This window comes from Impatiens glandulifera, chromosome 1, assembly GCF_907164915.1.
Source record: "Impatiens glandulifera chromosome 1, dImpGla2.1, whole genome shotgun sequence".
In the NCBI taxonomy this organism is placed as follows: Eukaryota; Viridiplantae; Streptophyta; class Magnoliopsida; order Ericales; family Balsaminaceae; genus Impatiens; species Impatiens glandulifera.
Window position 1 is genome coordinate 156,057,760 of NC_061862.1, and position 14,133 is coordinate 156,071,892.

The following is a 14,133-nucleotide window of genomic DNA, read 5'->3' on the forward strand; positions in this document are numbered from 1 at the left end:
TCGTATCGTCTTCAATTCAAGGTTAAATTTTATTTTATTTGGTTGTTTATGTTATAAGGTTATATTTAGATTTGTTATTGGTTAGTTTTAGTTAATTTTAGATTAGTTAAGATATATGATATATGTTATATATTAGGTTAGATTTTGTTAAATATATGTATGATTTTGTTTGATATATATTTGGATTAGGTTATAATTTGGTTATGTTAGATTATTTGTTTGGTAATTATATGGTTAGATTTAGATTTGTTATTGTTTAGTTTTAGATTTATATTACATTTAGATTAAGGTTATTTCGTTTGATTTATGTTTGATTAGTATGATTTATGTTAAATTTGGTTTGATATATATTATATTTTGATTCATGTTAGATTAGGTTTACTAATGTTATATATTGTGGTTAGATTCATAAATTTATTAATGAAATGCATTCAGGATGAGTAGTTAGAAGCGTATTGAGAAAACACCAGAGAAACTATCACTGTCATTCCAGAACTTGCTAGCACAATCAAGTTCTGATTGAGGGTCTGTCGTGGCGGACCCAATGACTATTGTGAATGTTAAACATGAGGTGGATGCGAGACACATAGCGTCGGCATTGGAGCAAATTCAATTGAGGGATGCGGAAAGAGCTCAATTGCTTACTGAAATTAAAGCGGACAAAGAGCAAATGGCGAAAAAATTGGAGAATCTTGAACAACAAATTGAATTTTTCAGGAGGTAGAATCAACCATCCCCTCCTCCCCCCATCTACTAACTAGATTATAGTTTTTGAATAATTATTTGTAAACGTTTTTGTTTGACTGATAACATGTTTTGGATAATTTGGTACGTTTTGACCTTTGTTTAAACTTATGAATTATAATTATCTTTTGGTTTATTAATGTGGTTTATGAATGTTTTTCTATATGTATTGGTTTGCCTTTATTTGAGAAATTTATTGAGCATTTTCGATTACACTCTTGCCAAAAAAATGGAAAAAATAGGGTAATTGCTAAGGTTATTAAAAGAACCCTCGGTTTTAACTTTCCAGAATTGGTAATTGCGAAAGTTTATTAAAAAACTCTCGCTTTTTGACGAAGGGGTAATTGCGAAAGTTTTACAATAAACTGTCGATTTTGACCCTTCCTTAAAAAAATCTGAAAAAAAATTTAAGTGTTGGGAAGGGGTAATTGCAAAAGTTTTACAATAAACTTTCGCTTTTGACCATTCCTTAAAAAAATCTGAAAAATTTCTAAGTGTTAGGAAGGGGTAATTGCGAAAGTTTTACAATAAACTTTCGTTTTTGACCCTTCCTTAAAAAAATCTGAAAATTTTCTAAGTGTTAGAAAGGGGTAATTGCGAAAGTTTTTCAATAAACTTTCGTTTTTGACCCCCCTTACAAAAATTTATAAAAACTCTATGTGTTTGGAAGGGGTAATTGCGAAAGTTTATTGGAAAACTTTTGCTTTTGACCCTAACTTTCGTTTCGAAGCAAATGAACAAAAAAATAAACGAACCATGAATCAGATAAACATTTAAAAAGGTCCCAAAACTATCATTTCGATTCCCGAAACCATCATTTCTGGACGAGAAACCATCATTTTGGGTCTTGAAACCATCATTTTGCGTTCCGAAACCACTATTTCGGGTCCTGAACCCCCATTTATTTTTTTTAAATGTTAGTTTCGGGACGCGAAATGATGGTTTCTAGACGCGAAATAATGGTTTCGGGACCCAAAATGGTGGTTTCGGGAATCTTTTTTACAACCCTATTCGAAATGTTTCTGCAGCTAAACCCAAAATGCAGCTACACTCTAATCGCTCGCTAAACAAAATATGGATATCAAAAAAGTTTCTACGCTAAACCCTAATCGCTAAATATTTTTCTGTCATTAAACCCTAAATGGAGCTAAATCCTATCAATATACTAAACAGAATATTGATATTAAAATCATCTACACTAAACATATTCGTTCTAAAAATATAAGATTTCTTATTATTTTATCTTGGACTCTTGTCGGACGATGTATCTGGACTAACACCAGCCTGAAAAGAAAGAGAAGTAGTATGAACATGGACTTACCATTTTCGAATTGAAGTGAAGATAAACGAAGAAGAGCGAAAAAACTTACTATTTTCGATCAAACGACGATGAAGAGAAGAATTCACAGGAGACGAAGAGCGAAATCGCCAAAGAAGAAAGAGAGATCCCCGAAATGAAAAATTATAAGAAAAAGAGAGGGAACTTAAATGTTTTTTAATATTGTTTATATTTTTTATTTTATTTTATTTTTCTCTTCTACCCACATAAATTGGTGGTTCATTTGGTTTATCATTTCTCATTTACAAATTAATAAGAGAAATAAATTATTAATAAACTAGTAAAAGATAAATTATTAATAAAGAGTAGAGAGAAAAATTATTAATAAATATGAGAGATAAATAAATAGTTAAAATTATGTTTAGTCACTCTAAAAGTCCACATTACAATATATTTTTTCCTTATCATTACTTTATTATTATTTATATATATAATTAAATATTTTATACTTAATTAATATTTATGTATAAAATAATATATATTTATATTTTATTATTTGATTTATTCTAAAAAATACAATATATTTTAAAAAATACATTATATATTTTAATATTCTAAAAAATACAATATATATTTTAAAAATATATATTTATATATTTTATTATTTAATTTATTAATTTTATATCTTATTACTCTCAAAATATATAAATAAATATATTAACTAATAAAATATATAAATATATATATTTATAAATTAATAAGCAAAAGAAATAAATTATTAACGAGGAGATTTAAAAATAATTAATAGTGAGTAAAAATATTATTAATGGAGAGGGAGATAATTATGTTTGGTAATTATCTTTCATACACAATTGTTCATATTTTAATATATGGGTTTCATTTTTTTTAAATGAATGAAATATATTTTTAATGATATAAGAACATTTTTTTATAACTTTTGAAAATAGACCATTATAATAATTTCAATCAACATAGAGCAAATTAAACATTAAAAAATAATCAAAAGACATTAAAAAATGACACAAATAGCCAATGAAACATCTATTTTCATAATGAATAGTTTAAACTTTAATTACAAAACATACAATATTTATACATTTATATAATTTGATTTAGTCTCGAATATATATTCTTAGCAAATATATGTCAAAACAACTCATGAATATCTCACTTAGACATGAGCATGAAAATCATCCTCCAAATCTACAATCACCCAAATCTGCTAACCCGGAAAAGCATAGGCTGTTCTGTTACAGGCAACGGGCGATGGCAGAATCTGCAGTGAGCTCTATATACTCCATCCTAGACATAAACTTTGTTACAAATCTTGACATGAATTTCATGGCAACTGATTCATTGAAAATTTTGAAAAGAAAGAAAACTACAAAGAACATGGGAAGAAGGTTGTCGTCGCCGCCGCCGAGAAATACATTATGAAAGTTTCAAAGGGCGCCTCTCATCTTATAAATGAATAATTAGGGCAACATCACTGGCTTAGGCCTCTATCTTTTGGGCCTTGATCTCAATCTATTGGGCCTCTGTCTTTATTTTTAAAAAATAATAATTATGGAAACATCTTTCTCAATACTTTTAAATTTTAAGATGTTTTACAAATTATAAATAATTTTTTTTTAAATTATTATTTTTTAAAATAAATAAATTAATATAATTAATTTTTTAAATATATTATTTTTACCGTGTTATTTATTCATTATTATTTTTTAATTAATTTGATATATAATAAATAATTTATTTTACTTGTAAAATAAAATATAAAATTAATAAAACAATATTTCATAATAATAATTATTATTTGTTTTAATTTAAGAAAATAAGGATCCCAATTTTGATGTTCTTAATAGTGTATAAGTTTTATCTTTTAATAATTATAATCTCATTTTAATCTAAGAGAAATCATCGAAAAATTTGACTTAGGGAAAATTCGTTTAAAAAAAATCGTTCTTTTTCTTCACCCTTTATCTTTTTTATGATGTAATAACATGTCATTCTCTCCTTCATTTTCTCTTCAAAATTCTCTTTATCACTCTTTTATAATTTAAATGGTTTATTAAAAACTAGTATATTACACTATAAAATAATGAATAAATATAAAAATAATTATGAGTAAATAAAATTATAAAATTTATATTTATAAAATTAATTGTATTAATTTATTTATTAGAATAAATAAAAATATTTTTAAAATTTTTAAATATAATTTTTTTAATATAAAATAATATAAAATCAAAAATATTAATAAAACTATAAAATTTTATTATCTTAAAATTAAAATAGAAATAGATTTAACTATTTAAGATATTTTTTTGTTTTGAGACTCTATCTATTTTTAAATGATAATTAGGGCAACATCTCAATCAAAGTTTATTTGAAGTTGTCTTTTTTTATAAATAATTATTATGGTTAATACTTTAAAAAAGAAATTAGTAAATTTTTAAAATTTAGAGTTCACTAAAATTTTAATTTGAAAAATATTAATTATATATTATTATTATGAGTAATATATGGAAGCGAAAAGATTTGTATTTTTATTATTATTATTATTATTATTATTATTAAAGAAATAGTACATTTAAGAATTTATATATATTTAATTATAAACTTATGTCACCGTAAAAGCATTAAATATTATCAATCTCTTCAATTTTTTATTATTTAAAAAATAATTTTAGTAATTTATTTCTCTATAATTTTTTATTATTAAAATATTATAAATAAAAATTTTAAATTATTAATATATATTATTATATATAATTTTTTATAATTTGAAATGTATTATTAAAATAATTTTTATTATTATTCATCTTATTTAAAATTGAAACATTATGAGACAAATTTTTAATATATTGATATCCAACTCTACAATACTAATCTTCAAAAAAAAGAAAAATTATAATAAAAGTTAACTCAATATTATAATATAAGAGAATATATATAACATTTTGAATTAATTTATTTAGATTATAATACATTTTATAAAAAAAAATTTAATATAAAAAAAAATTAAAAGAGAGAAAAGTGAAATACAACTCATATAGAGAGTTTGAGTAATATATATATATATATATATATATATATATATATATATATAATTTTAAAAATTATATACTTGATTTATTTATTTTCTCTATATTACTCATTTTAAAAACAAACAAATAAATAAATTATTAACTTAAATATAAGTAAATATAAATATAAATATATATATATATATATATTAGAGGAGATAAATAATTAATTAAGAATTTTTATATTTAATTTTTATTCTCTTCAATATATATTTATTTAATACAATATATATTTTAATAAAATTTATATTTTGTTTTTTTATTTATTATTACTCTAAAGTAAGTTCAGAAAAAGGCATGTCATAGAAGGGTAGGAGAGAGAAAAATAAAAATAAAAAAATTCGATATAAATACAATCTATATTTCATGGTATTTTATTTTTTCAGATATAGTTATTTAACAATATTGTTCAGATCGTTTTTTTATGATAACTAACGGTTTGATCTTTTAGAAAACCAGCAAAAAAAACAATGCAATAGATGAAGCATAGAACCTAAACAAATCGCCCCATATTGAACCTAAAAGGTACCGATTGTTGGTGCAAAATATTTTTTTTGAGAAAATGCAAATTTTTGATGAGATTTTGGGACATTTCGACATCCATAAAATACAATGTCAGGAGAAATGTCCCAAAATTTCAAATTTTGGGTACCGAAATGTCCAATTTCGAGTCTCGAAATGTGTAATTTTAGGTCCCAAAATGTCCATTTCGGCAGAAAATGTCCAAAAATGTCAATTTCGGGACATTTCCTCCACAAATTAAACATTTCAAGTGTAGTGACATTTTGAAAAAAAATTCTGGAATTTTTTTTAATTTCATTTACACTTTTTTTCTCAGTGAAATTACAATGTTGGAATGACATTTTCTAAAGAACTTATTGATTTATACACATTATATGCCCACTTAACTAGATTCGACATTATCAAGTTAGGGAGCAAGAGTGTAGGTAATATGAAATAATTTAGCATTGGTTGTGTCCAGAGTTGTATGAAATAATCAAGGGCCAAAAATAAGTTTCATCAACATAGACCAATAATTAAGATAGATTGTAAAGCTCAGATTAATGTTGTTGTTCGGAATGAATGGGAATATGTGATAACAAATATTTATCTCGAGAACAACCATATATTAAAGCCTAAGAGGATACGTCATATTAGATCCTACAAAGTAATAGATGGAAATGCAAAGAGGAGATTGTATACAAATGATAAAGTTGGAATAATTGTGGCCAAAACATTTCAATCTCTTGTAGTGAAAGTTGGAAGGTGTGAAAACATGTCTTTCGATAAGATAACGTGTAGAAATTACGTTATAAAAGCACGGAGGTTGAGGTTAGGTAGTGGGGATGCTGAAGCACTCAATAATTATTTTTTAAGAATGCAAACCAGGAACTCAAACTTCTTATACCTTATTAATTTGGACGAGGAATCCCGAATTAGAAACATGTTTTGTGTAGATGGAAGGTGTAGGGCTATTTATGAGAATTTTCACGATGTTATCTCTTTCGATACAACTTATTTGACAAATCTCTATGACATGTCTTTTGTTTTGTTTGTCGAGGTTAATTATCATGGTCAATCCATTTTACTTGGATGTCGCTTATTGTCAAGTGAAAATTCACATTCTTTCACTTAGTTGTTAGAACTTGGTTGGAATGTATGGATGATCGACCTCCAAATGCCATATTCATAGACCAATGTTGATCCATGGTGATTGCAATTGAGAAAGTATTTCCTAAAGATCACAATCATTTTTGTTCGTGTCATATAATGAAGAAACTTTCTACAAAACTTGGAAGTCATATTGAATACGATCTTATAAAGAAGATCGAAGACAATTAGATTAAACTAACAGAAGATTATCAGCTGGAAGATAATGACTGGTTGAATTCTTTATTTTTGGAAAGATCTAAATGGATACATGTTTATGTGAAAGGATAGTTTTGTGCAGGGATGTCCACATCTCAACGGAGTGAAACTTTGAACGTCTTCTTTGATGACTACGTGCAGTTCAAAGCATCCCTCAAACAATTGTCGAGCAGTATGATAGGGCTCTGCTGAGAAATATTGAGAGAAAAAAGAAGTTCGATTTTCAATCATTTAATTCTTTGATACCACTTGTTAGTGGTTTTGCCTTTGAAAGGCAATACCAAACCTTCTACACTCTAGATAAATTTAGGTTTGTTTAAGAATAAGTTAGAGGGTTAATATTGTGCGACATCTTAGTAATTGAAGAGGAAGTGACAACTTGTATATTTAAAGTTGAGGAAATCATTTTGAGGGTTAATGAAGAGCATGTAAAAGATAATTTTTACAAAGTGCATTATACCGAATTGGACTGCAATGTTAAATGTCAATGTCGATTGTTTGAGTTCAGAGGTATTTTGTGTAGGCATATCATGGCTGTGTTAAAAAAATAAGGGTGAATGATGTACCAATGTGTTATACAATGGACCGGTGGCGTAAAGATATTAAACGTGGGTATCAAACTGTCACGTCCCAAAATTCTACTTTTCTAGACCGAGGAATCTACGACCTTGGCAGAGATCTAGGACCATGGATGATAGCACCCAGGACCGAGTGGTCCGACCGATGATTCTTCAAACAAGGAATTATCTGGCAAGTACTCTTTTCTATCGTTTTATAAACCCACACAGTGTTATTTATTCATGTATTTTATATAAACGATGCATATGGTTTTCAAAACATGTTTTTATTGCAAGTCCATGGTTTTCTAAAGAATGATGTTTTAAGTTAAGGGCTATGGAATCAAAGAGATAATCATGAAGGAATTGACGGATACGGGAGGATGGCTACCAGGATGAGCTCTAGTGGTCCGATGCTCCCAAAAATATGGCCCAAGGAATTGACGAATGGATGCCTACCCTAGAGGATCAGCTCTCCGGGCTAAGGGTCCCAATATGGCTCAAGTATGAAACTGTACATGATTGATTGATGAGATACCCTTAAAACACTAATGGATGCAATATCTTAAAATGTCTTCTTATATAACATGTTGGGTCTCTAGACTCACTATGTTTGTGTGGTGTAGGAATCCAGCCAACGGATTCTATGACAGGTGAAGGAAGATTTGGAGTGGAGCATGGTGTCGGAGATGTGTGTGGGAGGAGGGACTAAGATTGTAGGACCGACTTTTATATCAACCTTTTTAATGATCATGTCAAATAGGCACCCTAGAGCTTCCGCATTTATGTTCGAAATCACGTTGATTTAGGTGCATGAAAGTTGGAAATTAGGGCGTAACACAAACTATCACTAACATTTATGATTCAGATGTGTCTTTAGAATAAAAAAACGTGACAATAGTCTAACTCGATTGATGCAAGAGGTTCAACAAGTTAGAGTAAAATCTGAAGACAATTGTTCTTTTTAGATGAATGACATAAAAGACTTTATGGAACATTTATGTCACTTAATCATGGAAGCACATAAGCATTTAAAGACAAAGGCACATAAGCATATACATCAACCTCTATTTTGATACACTCTCCTAACAAAGTTAGAAGCCGAGGACGAACATCTAAAATAGATTTCAGAATTCTAAAATTGTAAGTACAAAAATAGATTTGAGGATTATTAACAATGCATATACATATATGTATATTTTGGGATATACCTAGATAGTTGTTCTTAGTGATCGCACTAGATAAAACAGCTGACAACATATAATAGGAAGTCTATTTTGAATATTTATGAAAGTTTCATATTTTTATTTTGAAATATCATGTTTTAAATGTTGAATATGTATGAAAATTTGATATTTTTATTTTGAAAATAAATTTTGTTTTGAGTTTGAGTTCGAGTTTGAGCTTGAATTTAAAATTTAAAATTTAGTTCAAACTTTTCGAGTCGAGCCGAGCTTGTAAGTTAATAGTCGAGCTCGAGATCAAGCTGATTCGAGCTCGACTTGACTCATTTGCAGCCCTATATTTAGGTGAATTCTCTTCTTGGATCGTCTTCTTGTACTTTTATTTGCTCTACAAAAACAAAATAAGCAAATGAACAAAAAATAAATGAACCGTGAATAGAAATGAGATAAACATACAACTAAACAGATAAACATACAGATAAAGAGATAAACGGTTATACATTTCAAAAATGTTGCGAAATGGAAATTTCAGGTCCCTAAACTGGCTCAAAATGGACATTTTGGGATCAGAAATGTAAGTTTCAGGTCCCGAAATGTTCATTTGGGGACCTGAAATGTCCATTTCGGAACTCTTTTTTACAACCATAATCAAAATCGTTTCTGTAGTTAAACCCAAAATGCAGTTAAACCTTAATCGCTAAACAGAATATTGATATCAAAATATTTCTACGTTAAACTCTAATTACTAAAATATCAAAATTATTTATATGCTAAACCTTAATCCCTAAAATATTCGTAACTAAACAGATTTGTTTATGAAAAGATGGATAACATGGTGTAGGATTTTACCTTGTAGTCCAGCAAGTCTTGCTAGACGATGAAATTGGACCAACCTGAAAGAAGAGAAGAAGTATGAAAGACTTACCATTTTCAAAACGAAAGAAAAATAAATAAAGAAAAGAGAAAAGACTTGCCATTTTTTATCGGACGACCCGGAGAGTTATGAAACATTTTTTAAAATTATATATTTTATTTTTATTTTTTTAATACGGTAGAGACAATGTGGTAGACCACTTAGGATTTGTGACTTGCTTTCACTGCCCTTCGTTGAATATATTATTTTTCAAACATATATTTAAAAATTAGTAAGAGAAATAAATTATTAATGGACACATAAAAATAAATTATTAATAAAGAGAAGAGCGGTAAAATATTAATGAAAAAAGAGATAAACAAATATTTGAAATTATATTTAGTCACCCTAGAAATCCGTATTGCAATCTTTTTGTTCGACTTATCATTACTCTATTATTATTTATATATATAATTAAATATTTTATACCTAATTAATTTTAAAATTTATATATTTAAATATATAATTAATTAAAAATTAATAATAAATAAAAAACACTATAAAAAAATTACATGTACACAATTAATTATATTAATTTATTTATTTTAATAAATAATAATATTTTTTTAATTTATAAATATAAATTTGTTTTTTAACGTAAAATTTCATAAAATTGAAAAATTAAAATTATTTATAAACTCATAAAATTGAAAAAATTTATTATCCTAAATTTAAAATCGTAAAAATACTTAAAGTTTAAATTAAATCAAACGTTAACCTTCTTTACAATAGTAAAATTTGAAAAGTTAATAGAAGATTTTAAGGTTGATGGTTTAGGTTTAGCTGTATTCATGATAACTTTAATTTGCTTCTGTCAACCTCGTGCACTTTTTTTTCTTACTTTATTTATATTATCTCTTAGTTTCTTAATTAGGTCTCCACATATTCCTCCATTTAATAAATAAATTAGCAATTACATTGCCATCCCATTAATTTTTATTATTAATATTTACATCTGTATTAATAATAAAAATATAGTAAGAATATCAATTTCTATTCATATAATAATGGTAGAATATATTATTACTATTAAACATTTAGTCAATTTTATGTTGAATTTTTATTAAAAATATTATAAATTAAATATTATAATTATAAAAAATATCAATTGTCACGTATTGTTGGGATCAATTGCAATTTTGGACCTATTTTTCAAATCTCACAATTTGTAGTTTTTATTGTTAAAATTATAGAAAACAATGTTTTGTCTTAACAATTTTAAACATCATTAATTTATTATCTACTTGTCATTTATAAATAAATAAATTAATTAAAAAATTAATGTCACTTGTTTAACTATTAAACTTCAACTAATTTAGAGTTTTGACTATCAACTTTTTGGAATGGTAATTAAATCAGTAATATAAATATTTTGTTTATTTATTTATAAATATTACGTAAATAATAAGTTAACGAGTTTAAAATTGTTAAGCATTTTTTTATATATAATTAATATTAATGAACCCCTTAATTGTGAAATTCAAAAGAAATATATCTGAAATTTCAATCGACCCCGATTTAAATTGAGAGAGGCATTTATTATTAAATATTTTAATTTTTTTTATTATAAACATCTTAAATTAAAATAAGATCATAATTATTAACTGTGTAAAATTATACTTTATTAAAAACACCATAAATTAAAGTGTATCCTTACATTCTTAAACTAAAACAAATAATAATTATTATTATGAAATATTGTGTTATTAATTTATGTTTTGTTTTACAATAAAATAATAATAATAATGTATTATATATCTTCATCATCATCTTAGGGATAGCATGAGTCTGCAGGTCCTCCCATCCTTCACGTTAGCACAATCTTTTGTCTCCTTAAAGTGCATATTGTCAATCTCCCCTTTGGTATAAGGCCAACGAGACAACAAGAGGTTATATCCCTAGCCTCGTTGAAAGGATTGGGTTCGTGTCGGTTATTCGACAAGTTTCACTCACCTGAATAATTGGTTAAGTTTGTTTTCGCACTTCGAAAAAGAAATATAACCATCGTTTAAAAAACATAAACTTGTAAAAGTTATTTTTATTTAGTTATTTTTTAAAAGTTTATAACGTTCAACGCCTATTAACTGCATGTTCAACATCTTTTTCAGTTACAAAATTTATGTTTTTTCATTTATTTTTTTATTTTCAACGCTATTAAACTACATATTCAGCGCCGATAAAACTAAATGTTCAGCGCCAATAAACTGTATGTTTAGCCAATGAACTGCATTTCTTCAGTTAAAGTACTTAGTTTTTTTTTTTAATTTGTTTTTGTATTGAGAGCTAATTAACTGTATATTCACAGTTTCCAATAAAAAAATTCGATTTTTTCAAAAAAAATAAAAAAATAAAATCATGTTCAGCCAGTGCATTGCGTTCAGTAACACTCTAAGTTAAAAAAACTTAGTTTTTTTCACGAGAAGAGAAGATAAAGAGTCGGGTATTTTTTTTTTCTCTCTTTTACAAGTGTGTCTTAACAATTTAATATGCTTTAATTTATCCTCACATTCATTTTTCATTTAATTATCCTTTTCTTTTTATTTATTTTTCATATACTTTATTATACACCCTCCCCGTTCCCGTTTTTAAATATCTTAAAGATATTTATCTAACTATTTAATATATTTATATTGATAAAGAAATTGTAAAGATAGTGGATTGATTAACTTTTAATCCGGCATAATTTAGACTTTTTAATCTCATTTACATTTACTTAATTTTATATGTAAATCTTCTTGTCCATATAATAATTATTTAATACTATTTTTTAATGAAAAATTTAAGTTAAAAGTCATTATCAAGGGCAGAGTAATATTTTACTCCAATTAATTTGTGGGAAGGTTCATAATTTTTATACAAAACCTTTTAATTATTGGTTCACTTTCACCCAAATAATTTTAATTTTAATTACTTTTTACATTAAATTAATTTATTATAAATACGTGTGTTGTTACTGTTAACAGATTTAAAAATTTTAATTAATTTTTAAAATCTTAAATATTTATAACTTTAAAGTAGTTTAAAGAGTTAGATTTAGTAAAAAATTAAATTTTAAAATTTTACTAGACTAATTTATACAAGTTTGTAGGAATAAAGTGGATTTATATTATCGATTTAAAAATAAGTTATTACTTATTTAAATAAATAAATTTATATAGTTATTTTTTTAGTCTCATTTGTTTCATATTATTTTTTATACTTAATTATATATACACATAATAATAATATATAACTAAAATTCTCTTAAACTAAACTATTATAATTTAAAATAAACTCTCAGTTTTAGGAATTTACAAATGTTCAATAATTTTAAATAAATTTTCTATTTTAAATATCTTAATCAATTAATTTACAAGACATGATAAATTTGATGAGAGAAAAGTCAGAGCAAACTTCTCATCTCATATTGAAGGAAATAATTTAGAATCTGAAATAGAAGAAACAAATTACTTTTTTTTGTTTGCAACAAATAAAGATGACATATGAGTTGAAATTGTCAAATTGGGATAAATTGCAAAATATTAATTAAAATCATGTTAAAGTTATTAACTTAGATGATTGTTATTAACTTTTTATATTAATTTTATTTTAAATAGTTATATTTTAAAGATTAAATTATATTTAAAAAATATATTTTTTTGTTTAATAAATAAAAAATTATCACAAATTACTTTAATAATTTATTTTTTCATTTAAAATATATTTAAAGAGAATTTCGTGACATTTTGATCTCTTATATCATTCTTTCAACCATGCAATTTGGAGGATTAATAAATTTTTGCTCTAATATTTATTTTTCAATTAATATTTTATAAAAAAAATCTATAATTATATAAATAATTCATAAACTTGTAGTAGAAGATCATTTAATCATTATTACATAATATATACATAGACGGACTCAGGATTTCTAAATGGGGTGGGCTTAAAAAAAATTAGGGTGGACTTAAAATAATAATTAGAAAATTTTTAAAAAAACAAGTATATAAAAATAAAGTTTTACCATTTTTTTTTTAATAATAAGATAAAAAAAATAATAAATTATATTAAATGTTTTCAAAAAATTAAGGGTAATTTCATATTTGTACCGTAAAATAATTTTATTTTTTTTCGAATTGGTTTCAATCCACCCTAGCCCCTACATAGATTCGTCTCTGAATATATATATATATATATAATGAAATAGAGGTACGGTTAAGCGTGACAATTAAACTATGTTCTAAATGATGATTTAAAAAAACAAGAACATGACAGAGAAATAAAACTTACAAACAAATATAAATATTTCTAGTAAAAAATTATTCCCAACATATAAATTAGTGAAATGTCATGTAGTCATGAGTTACTTAATTAAGCGTAGGTAAGAATTATATATATTAATTTATGTAATACGAATTCCTAGTAATGAGTCAAATTAGAAAGTGTAATAAAATTTTATATATATTTGTATAGTTAAAGGATCATTCTATAAATTAGACTT